Source organism: Lissotriton vulgaris, chromosome 11 (assembly GCF_964263255.1).
Source record: "Lissotriton vulgaris chromosome 11, aLisVul1.2, whole genome shotgun sequence".
Taxonomy (NCBI): Eukaryota; Metazoa; Chordata; class Amphibia; order Caudata; family Salamandridae; genus Lissotriton; species Lissotriton vulgaris.
In genome coordinates, this window is record NC_141699.1 from 681,689,275 (window position 1) to 681,708,686 (window position 19,412).

Sequence of the window (19,412 nt, forward strand, 5' to 3'; positions counted from 1 at the left end):
GTAGCCATACTGAGGATAAAGAGAGTAACAATGGGGGAAAGAGCGTTCGGCGTTGCGGCTGTTCGTCTTTGGAATGGTCTTCCATGGAACTGAGACAGATACAGGACTTGATGCTGTTCCGCAAGAAAATAAAGACCTGGCTTTTTCCCAGAGTATAATTATTTATAATATTTTCTGTAGCACACCCCGTTAAGAAAAATACGTGTATCTCAGCACCAGGATGCCCGCAGGGATACAGTGCGCTTTACAAGTGTTAATACAATACAATAATCCATTGTCTGATGCACATTTTGCAGATTGTTTCTAGCTGAAATGGATCAAAAGTTACTAAAAATACAGGCCCATGTTCCAGTGCAGTGGAAGGTTGACAGGCCTGTCAGCTTTTGGGTGTCTTTCCCCAAATATTTTGCCTTCCTCCTCCATTTGTTCTGATCTTGTTTCTGCTGCCTTAGAACTCTGCACAGTTTATTACTGCTAGCAAGTGCTAAACTGCATGTGCTCACTCCTTAAAACATGATAACATTGGCTTATACCCAATTAGTATATTTAATTTACTTAAATGTCTCTTGTAAAGTGGACCTACCTGTGCCCATGCCTGTAAATGAAATGCTACCAGTGGGCCTGCAGCACTGATTGTGCCACCCCTTAAATAGCCTTTTAAACCTGTCTCAGGCCTGTCATTGCAGCTTGTGTGTGCCGTTCTCAACTGCCATTCTAACCTGGCAAAATAAACCTTTTGCCAGTGCCAATCCTTCCTTTTTAATACATATAAGTCACCTCTAGGCTAGGCCCTAAACAGCCCTAAGGCAGGGTGCTTTGTATTTAAAAAGTGGGACATGTAATTTAAGTTTTATATGTCCTGGTAGTGAAAAACTCTTACATTTGTTGTTCACTACTGCAAGGCCTACCTCTACCATAGAATAACATTGGAGTTACTGTATTACATTTAATAAGATGTAATTTCCAAATAGGATAAGATAACAGGTTCATGTTGGTGTACTGAAAAATCATCTCTTATTGTAAAGTCAGATTTTAAATTGGAACTTTAAAAATACCAAGTTGCCATTTTCCTGCCTTAGCCATAGAGGGGCGTGTGTATAAAAAAAAGTATTGCGATTCTCAACTTGCGATTTTGAGCGAATCGCAATTAGAGAACCGCAAAATGCAATGCATGTAGGATTTGCTAAACAATTTGCGAATCCTACATATTCCTTGTTTGTGAATCACAAATTGAGATTCACAAATGAAGGAATACCTTCCCATTAATTCCTATGGGCTAGGAGGCCCAGAGGAATGAATGGGAAGAAATTTTCAATTTGTGATTACCAATTAGAGAATCGCATATTGAGAATGCAATTTCAAGGTTGCAAGGGTGCCAAAATGACACCCTGTTGAACCGCTGAAATATGCATGTGTGCACATTTTGCACTCAAACATGCGCTAAGGGCATGTATGTTCGACATATGGCACTTTTAAAAATGAAAAAAATGCTTTTTTAAGGAAAATCGCAAATTACCACCAACTTGAAGTTGGTGGAAATTTGAAATTCCTTAAGGCCAAATAGCACATTTCTGGTGCTTTCAGAATTGCAGTTAAGGAATCGCAATTTGCAATTAATTAATTGCATTAGCAAAATAGAGAATCACAAATTTTGCAATCTCTATTTTGAGATGATACATCCCAAAAGGCTTTTTCCAATTCGCAAACGGGCCAATTCTGAGAATCTGCCCATTTGCAAATGAGAAAAAGGCTTGATACATATGGCCCTTAGTGCTTGCAGTCCGACTCTGGGTCATATGAATGATTGTAGTTGGCAGTTGGGCTATGTGCATTTCTATTAGATATCCACACATATTAGGGAACTTTGGTGTGCCTGGATGGGCTATCGCTGGCCAGATGGGAGGGCAGAGCTGTGCACTGCCCCACTTACACTTGAATGGGATGTGTCCTGCCTCCACACTAAGGGCTACATAGCCCCTGTAGTTAGTCTGGAGCCAGGACAGAGAAGGCAGGATTCCTCATGACTTCAAAGTGACTTTTTAGAAGCTTTTCCACCTTTCAGAGAAAGGGTATCAAGTATAAATATTGGACATCACACATCACCTCTTGAGTACACTTCTGGACCTGTGGATACTCTGCCAGGAAGAAGAACTTCTCTGCTGTCAAATAATTGCCACTATGCTGGACTACATCTTTGAAGGACTGCTGACCTTCTGTGCTGACCTACTGCTATCTGCCCCTTGCCTGGGTGAGAAGGACTGGACCTGCATCTCTTGAACCCAGAACCCAGGGGATAGTTGACTAGCCCCCTAAACTGAAGCCTCCGGGACACAACAGGCTTCCAACAACACTACACCTGCCATCTGTGACTCCACCCTGCCAAGTGGTGCCACCCCAGCTCTGAACCCTTGGAAGTGGATTGAAGGTGCTCTGTATGCCTCTCTGGATCCAGCAGAACCAATGCATCTCCTCTCCTGCATGGCACAAACTCAAGCAGAACTGATGGATCACCACTGATGCATGGATCAGAACCAACATAAGGACCTGCATCGCCTCGGCTGCCTCTCCTGGACTGCCACTGCCCAACACATCCTTAACGCTGGCCCTCACACCCCTCACTCAGGGCAGCCTAAACAACAGCACCAGACTTTGCATCGCAGCCTCACAGCTCTTCAGAACCGACTCTTTGCTCCAGCTTTGTGACACCTTTTCAATGTGGATACTCCCATTGCTCCACAAGCCAAGATTGAAGGTACTTTTTTCAGTGGGCATAACTGAGTCCCTGTTTCTGGCCCCTACTCCATCACAGTCAGCAGGAACTTGTAACTTGGTCCCGGTCCAGTCCGACGAGTTAGCCACACTTGGCACTTTGTGCTTTTTGGTACTATTTTCACTAAAAATTTTGAAATGTCATACCTTGATTGGATTATTGCAGTTTGGTCTTGTTTTATTTATAAAAAATTAGTCCAGTACTTCTCATTGGATTTTTGCAATTTTTTTCTCATTTTGTTTATTAAAAATTATTATTTTTTTCTAAACTGGTATGGGATCGTTTTGTGGTGTGTTTTCACAGTGTTACTGTTTGAAGTGTTGCAGAAAAACTTTATACATTGCCTCAGAGTTAAACCTGACTGCTCTGTACCAAGCTACCTGCGGGTTGACCATTGGTTAATTTAGGGTTTGCTTGTGACTTCACCCTGAGAAGAATTTTGGTCGCTCCTTGAAAAGGGTTTCACCCCCCTGCAACCAGTTATTCAATTTCCTACAAAGGCCCTTCTCAAAGCTTGACTAGTCAGCTTTTAGTTGCTAATTACTGTATAAGAGTGTTAAACCGGTACTCATAAGGTGAAACTGTTAACCAAACAGTGTCATCGTGTGTAAAATGGAAAAATATTTAAGTAATGCTATAACAAATTGTGCCACATTATGCTGCATAATGTGCCTTCTCTTGTCTCATAATTTAGTCAACCTGGTGTTTAATTTTGTCCTGCACTGCTACATAAATCCAGGGGCCTTGGTAATAATCCAGATTATAATTCAAATTAAGCATTTCCTTCCATCACTACACCTCACTAAATTGGTCACTTAATCCTTTCACTTCAAATATATTTATGAATACAGAACATCACAAAAACCTTAATTGCTTTGTTATGACTGTAACAAATTTTGGGTAACGTAAATCAAAACTTTAGACATCAAAATCAAAGTTGATAGCCCTTGCAATAAAGTATGTTCAACAGAAGCTTAACAGTCTCTGGAAAGAGAAATCATGGAAATCTAATGGGAAACACATTTTTGGGATAAAGTTTCTTTAAGTCCTGTTCATTTTAATTAGCTGAATATCTCATGCACCAGTGGTTATCTGCATGCAGAAAATCAAAAGTTCCTCATTACATTTGTCTTCTCTTTGTGATACTTACTCGATACAGAGACCCCATTCTATTTCACAGTTTCATGCATCTTTTTAGGCTGCTTAAAATGCTCACGCCTCATTGTTAAGAGATCCACCATATATTCCTCCAGATCCTCTTACTCATGCTGTGCATCTCAGTCAGTGACATTCTTTTACCCCACACTCATTTTATGTCTGGAATAGCCAAAAGCTGGGTCAAGGGCTACAAACACGTCACCGTAACCCTAGAATGTGACTATATCTTGTTATTCTCTTCACATATTGTTACTGAGCATCATACTGCTGTTCTCTAGCCAAAACTAATACATTAATCAATTATCCTGCTCACACTTGCTTTTGTCCCCCTCGCTCCTTGATGTTGTCTTCATCTACTCACACACTACTCTTTTCAACTATTGTAAGTATACAAATCTACTCTGTGTAGCTAAAATCTGCTCTCCGGCCAATCAAAATGCATTTATTAACCATTCTAAGATCCCCCGGGGTCTAGTATAGGATCAAGCTTGATTTGTTCTTCTCCAAAGAGGAAAATGACCACCCTTGGCTTCTGATAGAGTGAGGAGCTTCTGATTGCTGACTAGCTTATCCTTCAACCAGGTTATCACCGAAAAAATGCCCCTCTGTTGTTGGAGATGACATGGTTTCCCAGTTAGTTTCCAAGCAGCATTCTCAGTCTCTCATCACCTCCACAACTACTCCTCTCTAGTGATGTACAGAGTAGCCTTTACGCCTTCAAAAGTATAAGGAAAAGGAAAACTAAATTAGGAAAGTCGCAAAGTGTTTTTCTCATGAGTTTACTGACCTCTGTTGAAATGTAGGGTCCCTCTGCTTCAGAACCTGGGACGAGTTAAAGAGTTGATCGCGCTGTCGAAGACGTACAACACGAACACATGACCATGAACAAAATGCTCAAGAGCCCAGCAGGAAAGTAAATTGAGGTGCCCGGGGCAGTTGCTGAAAACCGTTCTGGGCACCGGCATCACAATTTCTGTGTCTGAAATGATAGGGTGCAATTTCAGGTGCCCAAAGGGTCTGAAGTTGTATTCCATGAATGATGAGCTGACAGAGGGGCAATTATTTGCCAGGCAGGCAACCGGTTGGGATCCGCGAGGCTTCGCGTCCTCTGCGGGTGAGGCACTTGTCCCACAGATTGGAAAGGAAGTGGAAATAATTGATTTGTGCCACTGGGCTAAGCTTGTTCTGCACTTCACCCACCTCCTGAAATTGCTCCTCTTTGGGCTTTTGCAAGTTCAGTGTCAGGCTACTAAGCAGGGGGGAGAAAAAATAATTGAAATTCCTGTTGGTGCAGCTAATTATGTTTTTAATGAAAGGACTGCTGCTGTTACAAGCCTCAAAAGTGCCCATTGAGATGACTGATGAACTGACTCAGTGCAAAACATTCGTTCTCATTATAGGTCAAAAACGCACTTTATTTCTGTTTGATACTCCCCAGAAGTCAGTAAAGCAGAAAAAAACACACATTCTTTACATGCTGTCCTTTATTGTGAGATTTACAGTAGTGCTTGCAAGGTCCAGACCTACAACATGCAGTTCGTAAAGGCAACTGTACTAGTCGATATGACATGAGGCAAACACACAATGAAAGGTACATGAGAAGTACGCGGAACGTGCCGCGCCCCCTTACCATATACTTTGCATGCATGCATGAGTACAAACTTACCCACAAGTTACCAATTTTATATAAAATTACTAATATAAATGTGCAAACATTGAGAAACTTGCACTGTCGGAGATGTATTGCAAGGTCATATTTTGATTTAAAATATATTGCTGCAGACCCCACAGGGATCTGTGTAAGGCATACAGGACATACAATTTCAATACATTGTACAGAACTGTATTTGTTGAAATGTTAGTGGATTCTTTTATGTATTTACCTATGTAAACATATAGGTACTCTTATTGTGCAAAAGTAGCTAGAGAGTAGGGTAGGGTTATAAAAAATAAATCTGTGTGCATGGGACTCAAGGGGTCTCTATGAAATGAAATTAATTTGTACTTGTAAAGCACACTGCTGCCCCAGCAAAGGGGCGTCCTGGCGCTGTACTCATACCCCTGTGGAACACTTCCTGGCTTTTCCCTGTGAAATGTCCACCCCTGGGCACCCCCAAGGTGAAGCCAGGCATCCCAGCGCTGCTGGAGCCGTTGTGGAGATTAAGAAAGCTATTGCCCAGAATTGGACCCGTGATTAGAATAGGCACGAGGCGAGAATTATCAGGTCAGAGAAAATTGAACCCAAGACCCGCTGAGGAGGGAATCGAACCCTGGTCCCGGGCCAGAACTCTGCATCAGGGTCTCCCGCTCTAACCATTGAGCCACACTTCTCCACTTTCTCATTGGCAGATAGATGTTGAATAGATTTTTTGCAGCTCAGATTTAGAAATGGAAAAAATAGGAGGAATGGTTGGGTTATCCCAGAATCTAGGTGCACATCTTGAGAGAGAATGAGAGAGAGAGAGAGAGAGAGAGAGAGAGAGGGGGGGAGAGGCAGTGTGTGTGTGTCTCTCTCTCGCTTTCTTACTACTGAGGCTAAGGAGGTTGGAGAGCTGAAGAGGTCGTTTTAAGTCAGGTTTGATGTAGGTTTACTTTTATGGTCCATTGATGAGTCTGCCTTTGACTCGCATCATTGAAATGTTTGGTGATATTCTTGGATTCCCACAATCTGTGAGGTATGAGAGGTTCATGGAATGATCACTAACTTCAAAGTGTGTTTAAGGAAAGTTTGATTCTATTTGTGGCAAAGATATAAACCGTGACACACTTTTCTTGGTTTTTTTTGTCAATCTGTGCTCTGGATGAGAACTTGCTATTGATGATGAATCCAAGTGTGTTTGAATTGTCCTTCAGTAGTCACCCTGTTTCATTTTTCAAAGCTATTCTTGAACCACAACTAGTTTGGTGGAATGCAACACTCATTGAGGTTGAAATCGGTGCTGGTTGTTAAAATTTTAATGCAGAGTTGAGAGTTATTGATGACTACGGTATTTGATATTTTCGTTGAACTGGAGACTCACAGTGGTTTCATGTCAAGATTAAATTTAGTGGTTAGAGGGGATGCACTCTTGAGGTCTTTCCTATGGCAGTGGCAATCACTGGTATCTCTAGATGTTCATGTAGACTACTTGAAATGTGTTGGTTTAGTAATATCTGAACCTTTAGTCAATGGGGCGAATAGTAAAAACAATTTAAGTGATGCTACACCTGTTGCCGACTTACAACCTAAACTGGATTCTAGGGGCAGAAATGTGTGACGAGAACCTTTGTGCACATTTGCTGTGTGATACTTTGTTGTGCAGAGGATGTGTTCTGGTGCTTTGTGTGCAGTTGTCTTTTTATGTTCTATTATTGCAATGTGATTTTGTTTCTTTGTATTTACGTTTTTATGTTGTTTTCTACTTTGACAGTTTTGTTGTGTTGTGCCAAGTTATAATTGTGATATTTTGCTTTGTGTATATTTTTGTCTAATGCTTAGTTTTTTACTCTAGATATGGCCATGAATGTTGCTAAATCTCAAAGCAAAAGCTGTCTTTGAAAATGCTTGTAACAAAGCAACCATTACCACTTTTCAAGATGTCAAATTAGTGTTGGTTAAACCTTTTAGCCACTTAGGAAACCAGTTAACCCAAAAGCGTAGTCACCACCAGTGCTTACTTTAAGTGATATGACTCAGTGTTGTCAAGAGCCATGTTTACTGAGTTGATCATCAGTACTTGAAGGTTCAATCTGTCACTTCCGGGTGACAGATCCAGAATGATGTGAATGCAAGGCTTATTATCCCTATTGATCACGTTGAAGGTATCTGAAAACTACAGCATGGTATGAACCAGGATTGGTAAGCATGTAGGCTGATTTTCTTTATGTAGCTGGATGGCAGCTGCATTATGGATTATCTTGTTTTTTTTGTTTTTTTTAAATTTTTTGAAAACCTTTATTGTGCATGAAAAGGAGAACAAATACGGGCCTACAACCATCAGGCCGGCCACGATACTGTAGGCACAAATGCAAGCAATGCGGTTCCCCAGCGGCATCAGGCAATATAGCATCAATTAATAGCAGTTACACTGTATGAGGATATGTCGCCAAGGAAAGGAGCAATGAAGGTTTAGTTTTTTAAATTTTTGATCTAAATATAAGTCAGTGAAGAATAGATTCGAGGAGAACTGAGTCCACACATTAGCTTCACAACATGAGTAGGCAGCATAATTAAGAACAACAGTAGCGATAATCACCCCACCCGTATGGTGGTATAATGCAAAACAGCAGGAGTATCAGTACACAGTTACGCACCACCTACAGCGCCACCCACTCCCTACTAATCCCGTGTCAGACCCAGAGCAGAAAACAGAACAAGAAAGCGCAGAAATTTAGAAAAATAAGGCCCATAGAAACTAAGAAGAAAAACTAAATCTACCCCCCCACCCTACAACAATCCGGAGGCTACGGCCTACCCCCCCCCCCCCCCCCCGGTAAAGTGCCTGTCGCCCTTTAAAGAACCCGAAATATAGAGACGAGAAAAGAAGGAAACGAAAAGAAATAAGGAGTCTCACTCTTGAGTTATAGGGAGGAAGAAAAGAACAAGCCATTCTACCACTCCCAAAAGAAAGAAAAGGGGGACGGGGAGGAGCCCCACCAATAACTTAATCTCTCGGTCTCCCAGCCACCTGTAGCCCCAACATCGACGAAACATTACCAGCAAAAAGAGCAATATCAGAGGTGAGCTGAATCAGATGCACCCCGGTCCCCGAAGCAGTACACAAATGACCACACCATCTAGTAGGGTGAACAACGGGATATGCACTACTCCACCTACGTGCGAGAGTACCAGGATAGACAGCAGCAGCCACCAGGAGGAGGGTCAATTCAATACAGTCTCGGTCACTTCGGTCCCATACACCCACATCATCCCCCTTATTGGTATCAGAAAATGCAAAGAATCACAGGTCCCAGCGAGGGGAGTCATCACTTATCGTGCGTCCAAATCAAATACGATCCCGTCTAGTCCCAGTCTCCGTATGCCAATGAAACATTACTGCAAGGATAGACGTCTAGCCCTGGCCCGATTTAGGATGGCCCCCAAAACGATACCCATGAAGGAAGCCGCCCCCCTCTAGAACGACGATACAAAATGGCTCCGGATAGAAGAAGGAGGGTCCGTTGTTCCAAAATGGACGTCTCCAGTCCCCTCGAGGTCCGTCATCTGCAATAAGGAGCGAATCCAGAATAGTCCGGTGGCACATCTTGCAACATTTAGAAAACGGAGGTCTCCGAATAGCGTTAGACATGGGAGATGGAGGCCACACAGACGGCACCCAAATACTGTGCCGTGGTAAACTAAACAAAGTTGCAGTCAGTGGAGGAGGGGGAAACAAAGTAGCAAGAGTAGTGCCGGTGGAAGGCAGAGTGCGTGCGCCAGTACCGCCAGTAGTCACCCCCTCATCGCTTGAAACATGTGCAGACATTGTAGCCCCATCAGCCGGCAGTGAAGGCAAGTCCATAGGGTGCCAAGTATCGATCCTCCGTGCCCGCCCCAGGTCAAGCAAAATGGCGTCTAGTTTCTCACCCAGTATGCGGGAGCCAAGGTCCATCGCAGCTCGCAGGTCCTGGAGGGCAGCGAGGACGGTTCCATAGGTAGGAGTGAGAAGCGGAACCTCCGTCTTAGGATCATGAGAGGGTTCCCGGAATCCGTGCCCCATCTCAGGCCGATTTCGGCGGTCGGGGGATGAGGGTAGACGATCATTATCACAATGGGAGACGGGGGCACCTCCATTCGGTAACTGACGATGAAGTTGGGGCTGGCGCGGTAGGAAGGGGCTGCAGTCCGATTTACTGAGCCTGCAGGGCGAGCTGCAGTCGGTCGTCTTTAGCTGGGTGCTTACGTTGCTCCGTTGTGAGGTCGGGACACACCAGGGTCCGCTCGCCGGTGAAGGGCAGAGACTGCAATGGAGGCTAGGCACCTCGTCTCCGGCACCACTCAAAGAAGCCAAATACAGCGCACATCCCTTCCCCGCCGTCAGCAGGCACAAAGTTCGAGAAAACCACGGCAGAATGATGTAGTCTGGTCCGATTCTAGGCAGGAACGGCTCTTCCAGGCCGCCGGCACCAAACCATCCGCGCAGCCGTTCTTTGTTCTTCCCGGTCCGGCGGTGCACAGCGGCTCAAGCAGGGGCCATAGCCGCGGGACGGACTAGTGGGTAACTCCGGTCGCCGGGCAGTTAGAGATCCCGGGAAAACATGGGTAGATTCAGCGCAACCTCCGGAACACGCCACCGCCAAAAAACGCCAGGAGAATTAACAGGATATCGATGCGGGGCTCAAGGGCTGGCGGAGCCGAGGGCTTACACGTCTGCCCCGATCGCCATCTTGGCTCCTCATGGATTATCTTGTTAACCTCATGCGTGCTAGCGGAATTCCGCTCGCACGCTGAGATTTTTTAAATCGCATGTTACGTGACGAGCTGGGCTCGTCATCAGCGTGCGAGGAGGCTAATCCGTGACGAACCCAGCTCGTCATCAGCGTGGAAGGGGTTAAAGAAAAGCGGGTGTGTGATGAGTCGTTGACTGGCAAAGTCTTCTGTTTATAGCATCGTTTTCAATATCAGAAGATCTGTCTAGCTTTCAATATTTCCCCTTTTTTATACCAGTACCTTTGGTTGCAGTGCTTCGATTTCACGCAGTAGAGGCCCAGGATAACTTAATTCTGTATATTTTTCACGTGTAGACGTTTAGAAGGGACCAGGGTTCTACCCTCTATGCTGTTAGACATGTAGCTGCACTTTCAGTTGAGGCTGAAGTCCTGCAGTACACTGTCATAAAGTGGCAAGCAGCCCATTCCTTATTCAAGTTTTCAACTGAGAACTGAAGTTCTCACTTTGGCAGTCATTGGTCAGTGGTGGACTGTATCAGCTGCTGCTTTTCATATTGGTAGTCAAGCTGTCGGAGGGCTTGCCTTGTTTTTCAGTAGACACTGAAATCTCCATGTTTCACATTACACAAATTCCGATACATTTTGTGAAGTTTCACGAATTCGAAAATCCACGTAAGTGCCCCTCGCTGGTCACCGGTCTGAGCAGAAAAAAAGTCTCAAGAGAACAGTGAAATGAGGGCAATGAGACATTTTCACCTAGGACCATTCTCTTGCTCGTTTCTTGCTGGACTTTCAAAAGCTATGTAAGCCTTCCTGGTCAATTGCAGACAAGTAATTCTTTCATATTTTACATAAATGTACATTACAACTTTTGAATCAAGCGTGCCATATAAAAATATGCGTTCTACCATAATATTGTAGCTGAAATAGCGACCTGCAGATGTATTGTGACAATAATATCTACCCCAAAATGTCATTGCGGCAGCGTTGATAATAATAAATTTACTCAGTTTGACGTTATTTCGGATGCCAATATCATGGTCATTGAATATCTACAGGTCCATATTTTCACTGTGATTTTGAATACGTTTTACAAAACATACTTACCATAGAAGGACTCCTGCATAAGACGAGAGCAAGCCTTGATTCATAACCAGTGGTTTCATCTTACTACCTGGTTTTTAACCCCTCCCCTGCTGATGACGGAACCGCTCCGTCATCAGCTGCGGTGGCACTGTGCTGATGACCGAGCGGTTCCGTCATGGCCCGCCCGACGCTCCTGCATGGCGCGAATTCCACGCCTGCGCTGAGCGTTCTATTGAGCGGGCGGGGCCATGACGGAACCGCTCCGTCATAAGCACAGCGCAACCGACGCTGGTTCCGTCACCAGCATGCGCCCGCCGTATTTCCGCCCTGCCCCCTTAGCACTGCGGCGGAATAGCCGCCGCAGTGAAGGGATTAAATGCCAGTTGTCTTCTTCTTGTCTTTCATATTAATTCCAGCTTCTTTGTAGAATTGTTTCCTGGAACCAGAGCCGGACTGGGAAACCCAAGCAGCCCTGGCAATTTTGTCAGACTAACCCCCAACCCCAGGGGATGGGGGGGGTGGGAGCATGTGTGAAGCACTGCTTCTTGTGTTACTGGGGGACGATATTGCAGCATCACTTCAAAACTGGCCCCTAGTAACAAAACCGGCCCCCACTGTCAGCCGCTGCCTGTGCTGGTAAGATCGGTGGGGGGTGGGGCGATTCAACAGACGACCACAATGGAAAATTAAATAAATAATTACTTTTCCCTCTTCATCTTTTGATATACCCCCCACCCTTCCCCGCCCCACTGCACTTACCTGCCCGGGCCGCGGCTGCCCACTGCTCCAAAACCGGCCCCCTACCCTTCCAGCCTCACGGGCAAACACCCGATGCCCGCTATGACCAGTCCTCCCTGCCTGGAATCCTATCTCAGCTAACGGATCCTAAATTTTTAAAATGTATCGTATTTGTAGTTTTCTGTCAGATACATTCTTATTCAAATAACATTGGAACCCGGGCTTGCAGTATGTTTCCGAGTTCAAACACCATTGTGTTTGTTCAATATTCAAATAAATAGCTCTATCAACTTTCTTGATATTCCCTTCTCTGGCTTTAATCCCAAAATCTGATGCATCCAGGCACTCTGTAAATATTGATGCAAGCTCGTAAATCTTATCTGTTTGACGTTTTGACTAGTGAATGCCTGGGAGGCCAAGCACAAGCAGTTTAATACCTTTAAACTCTTTAAATTAATGTAAAGTGAAATCAGATTGTATGATACGAATAAGTGGGAGCTAGTTTAAAACAACACGTTTCCAACACACACTGCTGTCTGCAACAATATTTTGAAATGATAATTTCCAGAAGTTATTGCACATTCCTTGCAGAGGTTTCTTTCTAGCAGATTGCTGTAAGTTTCTACCTGTCACCAAAGTAGGTGATCATGAGCAGGGGCGGCCTTAGGCATGTGCAAGCTGTGCACCTGTACAGGGCCACCAAACCCCAGGGGCCACCACGCTAATATATATCCTTAATATAATAATCCTCTGAGGATGGATACATATTTGCGTGGCGGCCCCTGGCAGGGATTTGGCGGCCTCCGGCTCTGTTCCACTTCCAAACACCCTGACCCCCCTCTTCACTTGCCTCCGCACTTCGCCCCGCCCGGACCCCCTCTTCCGGGGCCCTCTACCTACGCTCCCTGCCCAGGGCCACCATGAGCCTAGAGCCGCCCCTGTCATGAGGATTATAGTTCAGATATGTGATGTTCATATATCCGTTGGAAATAGGCTGAAAATCTTAAAACAAGCACATCCAAGATTCACATACATGATGACAATTACATAGCGCTCATCTTTCAAGCACCAATCACAACGCAGATATCCCTGGTAGTCGACTATCATACTGCTCCCAGAAGCACTTGCGATCAATGCATGCCTCTCCCGTATACCTAACAAGCAAATCAGGCAGAACTCCTCGCATACGTTTAACACATCAAAAAGGTGCCATATACTTTGCTGTCACACTGCTCACAACAACACCTGATACCAAGTGGTTAATGATGGCCTTAAATTCGACATTGTCTTGCTCCTTTGAAAACGTCTGGCAATAATAGTGATGTCTCTTAGCAATATCTTCTGACTCCCTTATAAGGAAGCACTGGCAAAACCATTAGGTTTGACTTTTGAGTTGGGGGTGGTTCGGGTGTTTGCACGTCTGTCCGCACTCCATACAAAAATTAAACCTATCTTTTAAAGTACAGATAATAAAGTCATCCTGTGTTGCAGTTGCATCCATAGATCACGTGCTTTTGTCAGAACGTGTTCCCCAATAAGATTCGGTCATGCACAGAGAGATTTCAGGTGTGAAATAGTCCCTTATGCATACAAATGAAGGCAGAAGGACACATCCAAAAAGCCAATAGAAAAGCATTAAATATATAATGCTCTTATGGACTGACCCAGGCTGAAACTGGCATTGTCTCAACCCAATGGCTGATGGTTTTGGAGTAAAAATACGCTAAGGGCAAGAGCCAAGCTAACTTGAAGAAAATGAGGCTGAAAAACCCTACTGAGAGAAAAACTTTGTAATTTTGCCATTTTCCTCCTGCCCATGGAGCGGAATTGGGGCTGATTCATGGCTTCTTGAGTGAATGCAAAGATCAAAAAGCACAGTTGCTTTCTGAGTTTCTGTAAGGGGCCGGACAAAGTATGTGCCTTTATGCGAAGCGCAATAAAGTAAATGCATTGCTGGCACCCTTGACTGCGCCCTTCAAAGCAACCACCAAGGCAGGGTCGTCTGGGTGCCACACCTTCCTGTAGAGTCCTCCAATCATGCCAGTGCCACACACAGGCTTCCCTGCTGGAAAGTTTTTTTTTTTTTAAGCTAACGGGGCCAAAAATTATATTTATATTTAACTTTATATAATTACCATTAATTAAAATGGCCGTCTCAGTCAGTGAGTTAGAAACATTTGCTAAAATATGATGAAGTATTGAACCTTTCCCAAGTCAAAATGGCCAATAGAATCCAAGGCTCCAACATAATGAAACAAAGAGAAAGGAAACAGCAAAGCTTTCATAACCCCTCGGAGCTGGAAACAAAATGCAAGAAAAACAAACCTACAAGCTAATCTAAGTATGGTAAAATGGACAAATAGCAAAAGAACATTAGACAAGAGACATGGCAATGTAGCGTAAGCGCACAAAGGCCACGCAGCGAGCTAGAAACTGAGTCCTCCAGCATTGTGATTCTCCAATGAACAAATGATTTACCTTTTTATAGGAAACTCATGAGTGTTCTGCCATTGATGGCCCGGAAGTAAAATACTGACGATACCACCGTCCAATGAAAAGGGAATAGTGTGTACCTCTGTTCAACAGAAGCCTGCATTTCCATTTTAGGGACTGTTTTTCACCAAGACGATTTAATATTAGTAAAGTTATACATATAATACAATTATAGAGGACTTTCAGCTGGCCCTTTTCTTCCTTTGGTCTGTTGATGCACCATTTATATATTTCTTCCACCTAGCACAGAGGATAGCTTGGGGTAATAGGTCAGAAATCTTCTCCCATTGGCTAACTTCACTCTAAATAACAGCATTTCGCTCTTTCTCAAAGAGTTCGTCCACAGACAATTTAGTTCCCCACATTGCCCGGTAAAATACGCAAGACGAAGTGTATTTTTATTTTCCGGTTTTCTAGTATTTTTGTCAAATATTGGTGATGGTCCGCATCAAAACGAAACAAATATTGACAATGCCAGTGGCTGGAGAGAAAAAGACAGGCCCTCTGACTTTGCCAATGCTTGTTTAAATATGCAATTGCAAGCAGGCAAATAGCTGCTGGCACAACATCGCCTAGTTGTAGGCAATGAATTCCTCAGCCACTCATTTCTGGCATTTAAGACGGAGCCAGCTGCAAAGACCAAGTTGTGCAAAACCAAACCAGAAGCTAGCAGTTCGTCTTCTGAGGCTGCAAGGCAGACACAGCTTGGCAACAATTTATTCCAGAAATAATCACCCAGAAGAGTTCGTTGGACAGAACATCACATATACATCCAACACAAATAAACCAATTACTTACACCAAATTGGCAGGTCCCGTTACAGCAGCAGTATATACTGTAATATGGTACACAGAAACACAACCATTTTCTCACTTCAGTAAAAATAATACTGCAGAAGACAGGGCATTTCAGATACATCCAACACAGAGAGAGAAAGCGTGCTGGCATGCTGCTTATTACTACATTATTTGCTATAAGATGCTATCCGCTCTCATTAAAACCCAGCTACTCCCACACACTTTCTTTTCATACACAATAAACACGCAACAAAAACCACTATGGGGAGTTGTACATTTCAAAAACCATATTAGCAGGGGCGTATCAAGGGGGGGGCTTCTCTGGGAGGCACAAGTTTGGAGGGCAGCACCCTCCCCACTCTTACATGCGGCCGTCGCAGGAATCAGTAACATCCCCCGCTCTTACATGTGGTAACATCATAGAAATCACCAGCAACTCCCGGTCTTACATGTGGGTGCCAGACCGCAAATGCAGGGACCGCCACAGGCGGCACAACGTCTAGCTATGCCACTGCGTATTAGGCAGAATATCATGCACACAAGTTACAAACACAAACAGCATATATATTCAGCACACCTCACATATGTACACCCCTGCCCAGACATGCCACAAAGCCACAAAACTGATGCTCCATGGCATTGATGGGCAGTGGACAACTTACCCATCCAAGACACGCTTTACCAATCAGTAAAATCATTCCACCACACATATTTAGCAACAAAATCATACACCAGAACCCCATTCAATTAACATAGCAAGACACACAAGTATCACCACAAGCCAACTCAGACTCATGTCAGCCAAGAAAAACTTGGTTAGCGTCAGCCAATGCCCCACTCACTTGTCAACAGCATACAATAATATCAAGATCCTATAAGTTAACTGCACTCAGTGCAAAATTTGTGTGTTATGAAGATTTCATGGGTTTGTAAAATTGCCATGTCTGCTCTGTGACCACCACTCTTCTAGTAAAAAAAAAAAAGTACAGATTGGCAGTGCGTGAATCAAGGTTAGGGCCTTCGATGCAGATCTATAAAGTACTGAAGATATTTTGGATTCAGGCCCATATTACCTTTGATGATATTTGTTGAGAAGGAATTTTAGTATGATCTCCGTCCATTACTCTAAAATCAGTGCCACACATTCCGTGCAAACTGCCTACATTTCCATTAACTCCTTCCATGCTCATGACGAGCTGAGCTCGTCATGAGCCACGGCGCTCCGGTGCTCATGACAAGCTCAGCTCGCCATGAGCCGTGGAATGCTCGCATGCGGGGATAATTCCCCTGCTGTGCTGAGCGTTCCACGTGAACGGGTGTGGTCATGACGAGCTGAGCTCGTCATGAGCACAGGAGCGCCGTGCCTCATGATGAGCTCAGCTCGTCATGAGCATGCGGGCGCCGTGCGCGCCCCCCTCCCCCCCAGCACAGCGGGAAAATAACCCCTGCAGCGAAGGGGTTAATAAGCATGCTTCTGTGATGCGCTCTCTGACCTCTGCAGTGTCTAGATATTGACTACAATGAAACTAACTTTTTACTTCTGATAAGATAACCTTATTTTCAGCGCGAAAGGATGTCTAAGGATTGGAGCTGATTATATAAATATTTCTCTTCGGAAAACGCATTGATCCACTGAGTTTTTCCCGCACAAGCATCCAAACCATACATGTTGTACTTATTATATAGAATTACAATTGCCAATGCTATTGGATGAAACAATGGTGGTGTTCAAACATAAAAAACACCTTCTTCAGGCACTGTAAAAATGGCTATCACTGACCACTCTCTACTTCTAATACCCTGTGACTTTATGTCAGTCTGATTCTATTTCATCGTGCTTTAGGTGGATGAGTGAAATAGTCACCATTGACAAATTAGGTGGTAGGGGGAAATTGACCCCGATTTCAAATAGGTCAAGAATTTGTGAGGTACTTACCAAACTCTGTAAGTACTAACACCGCAGAGTGCTAGGTAATTTGACAATTTATGTACCTTCAAGGTGGAATCCAGAATAGAAAATCTATGCATAACTGCAGATACTTACTGTCACAATATTGTGGTAGCTGATAATCTGGACACAATGGACCTAATTACGAGTTCAGGTGCTGTTTATCCTACCTGACAAGGGGTGCAATAAATAACACCGATGAGTTGGTGGGGAACAGAGGGCGGATTTTGGTGTTTAACCCACCAACATTTTGCACAATATGGAAAATACTGTATGCATTTCCCCTGCTAAATTTGGACATGTTTGTCCTCCTGAAATTTAATGAAGTTTGAGGTATTTAACGCATCCGATAATTTTTGGATCAATCTCATAAAAGTTTCCCCAACGAGACATAATATTTCTTTGCCAGATAGAGGTTCGGCCTAGACACCAAGGGCTGTATTTTTGTATGCACTATAGAAAACAGTCCTTATGATCCTTTCTTCTGAAACTGCATCTTCAAAGAAGCAAAAGCAGAGCTGTTATCAGATGAGATTTTCCATTATCGACTTTTACTAAAAGACTTCCAATATGTCTGAGTGGCCTGATAAAAAAAATTACAATTATCCGCTTTCTACTCTCTCTCTTTAACTTGCACAATCAACAATAGATCTTGCAAATTCAATCCTTAGCCCACAGTTTAAGGCATCCTGATAATACAAATTGCTTGGAAGCTGCATCAGTTTTCTAATGTGTGTGCTGCGTGTGTGTGTGTGTGTTTGATAAGCGTACAAATGGAAGTATATTGTGTTCGGAGAAGAATGTATGTACTCCTGTGTGTGAAAGTGCATTGGCATGTGCACACATGTATATAGGTTGGATTCTGTGTGTGTGTGTGCATGTGTGAGTCGGAGTGTGTGTGTTTATGTGTGTGTGTGTGTAGCATGCATGTGTGTGTGGGAGAGTACAAGCAAGTGAGAATAATAGCCTACAAAGCTCCATAAATCAGTTTAGTGTAGATATTCACCACCAGGCAAGCGGTATCCTCAGTCTAGAGGCTGTGGACCTCGAAGCTGGGGAATCGGGTTCGAGTCTCGGCAGGGACGCTCAACATCCTGTGATTTTTATTGAATCACATAACCGCTTCGCCGCGACGGACATTCCGCCTCGGTGTGGAAAAAAATTAAGCATGCGCAGTTTGGACGGCCTCCGCACACGCCCACCGCATGGAAAAGGTTAATCTCTCTGTGCCTAACAAAACATTATTGTGTCCATCTGTAATACAACTGGTGGTCACTTAAAGTGCTCTGATACCTTCGGGTCAAGTTTGCGCTACATAAAACTACAAATAAATAAATATAGTATTGGAAAAAATGGAAAAAACGGTTTCCCTCATTTTTAGAGTGCTTGCCGGCTTGCGAATTGTAACAAAAATATGCTTCTCAAGGTAAAGGATTACCATTAAACAGTGCTCGGTGAAGTAAGACTCCCCCAGCAGCAGTTAAAAGGTGTATTTGAAGTGTATATATGTGCATGTTAGATTTTGTAAAGAATCCTCTCTAACACTGCCCTCTCCATGGGCAGTACCAATAGGTGTCCTTTTCTACAAAGTAGCCCACACAGAATTACCCAGCTCACTTATACTCTTTTTATCGACTTCGGAAAGATGAAAAGACAAAATAACCCTCTCAAGATTTCCAACAATTAAACTGCCGATTGTACAGCGTATTTGTTTAAACCCACTGAACTTTCTAGCAAGCATTGAGGAAGGGGTTCAGGCAGTGGAATGCTCCTTTAATAGAGAAAGTTGCGTTTGCTTCCAGCTCAAGTTTGGGTTTTTCTTTCATGGCTGTACACAAAGACTGAAACGTCCCCCATCGGAGTTATTGATGAAAACAGCGCATAATAACTTCCAGGAGAGACCATTTCCGAGGGTTGGAAACACATTCATCGCATCTCATGTTTAGGTTTCAGTCCCATTCATCATCTCAGTTATGCAGCCCACGCTTTGGAAACCTGAATTTTGTATTACATTGTCTAACCCTTGTTCCCCTATCTGACTCCTCAGTAGTTT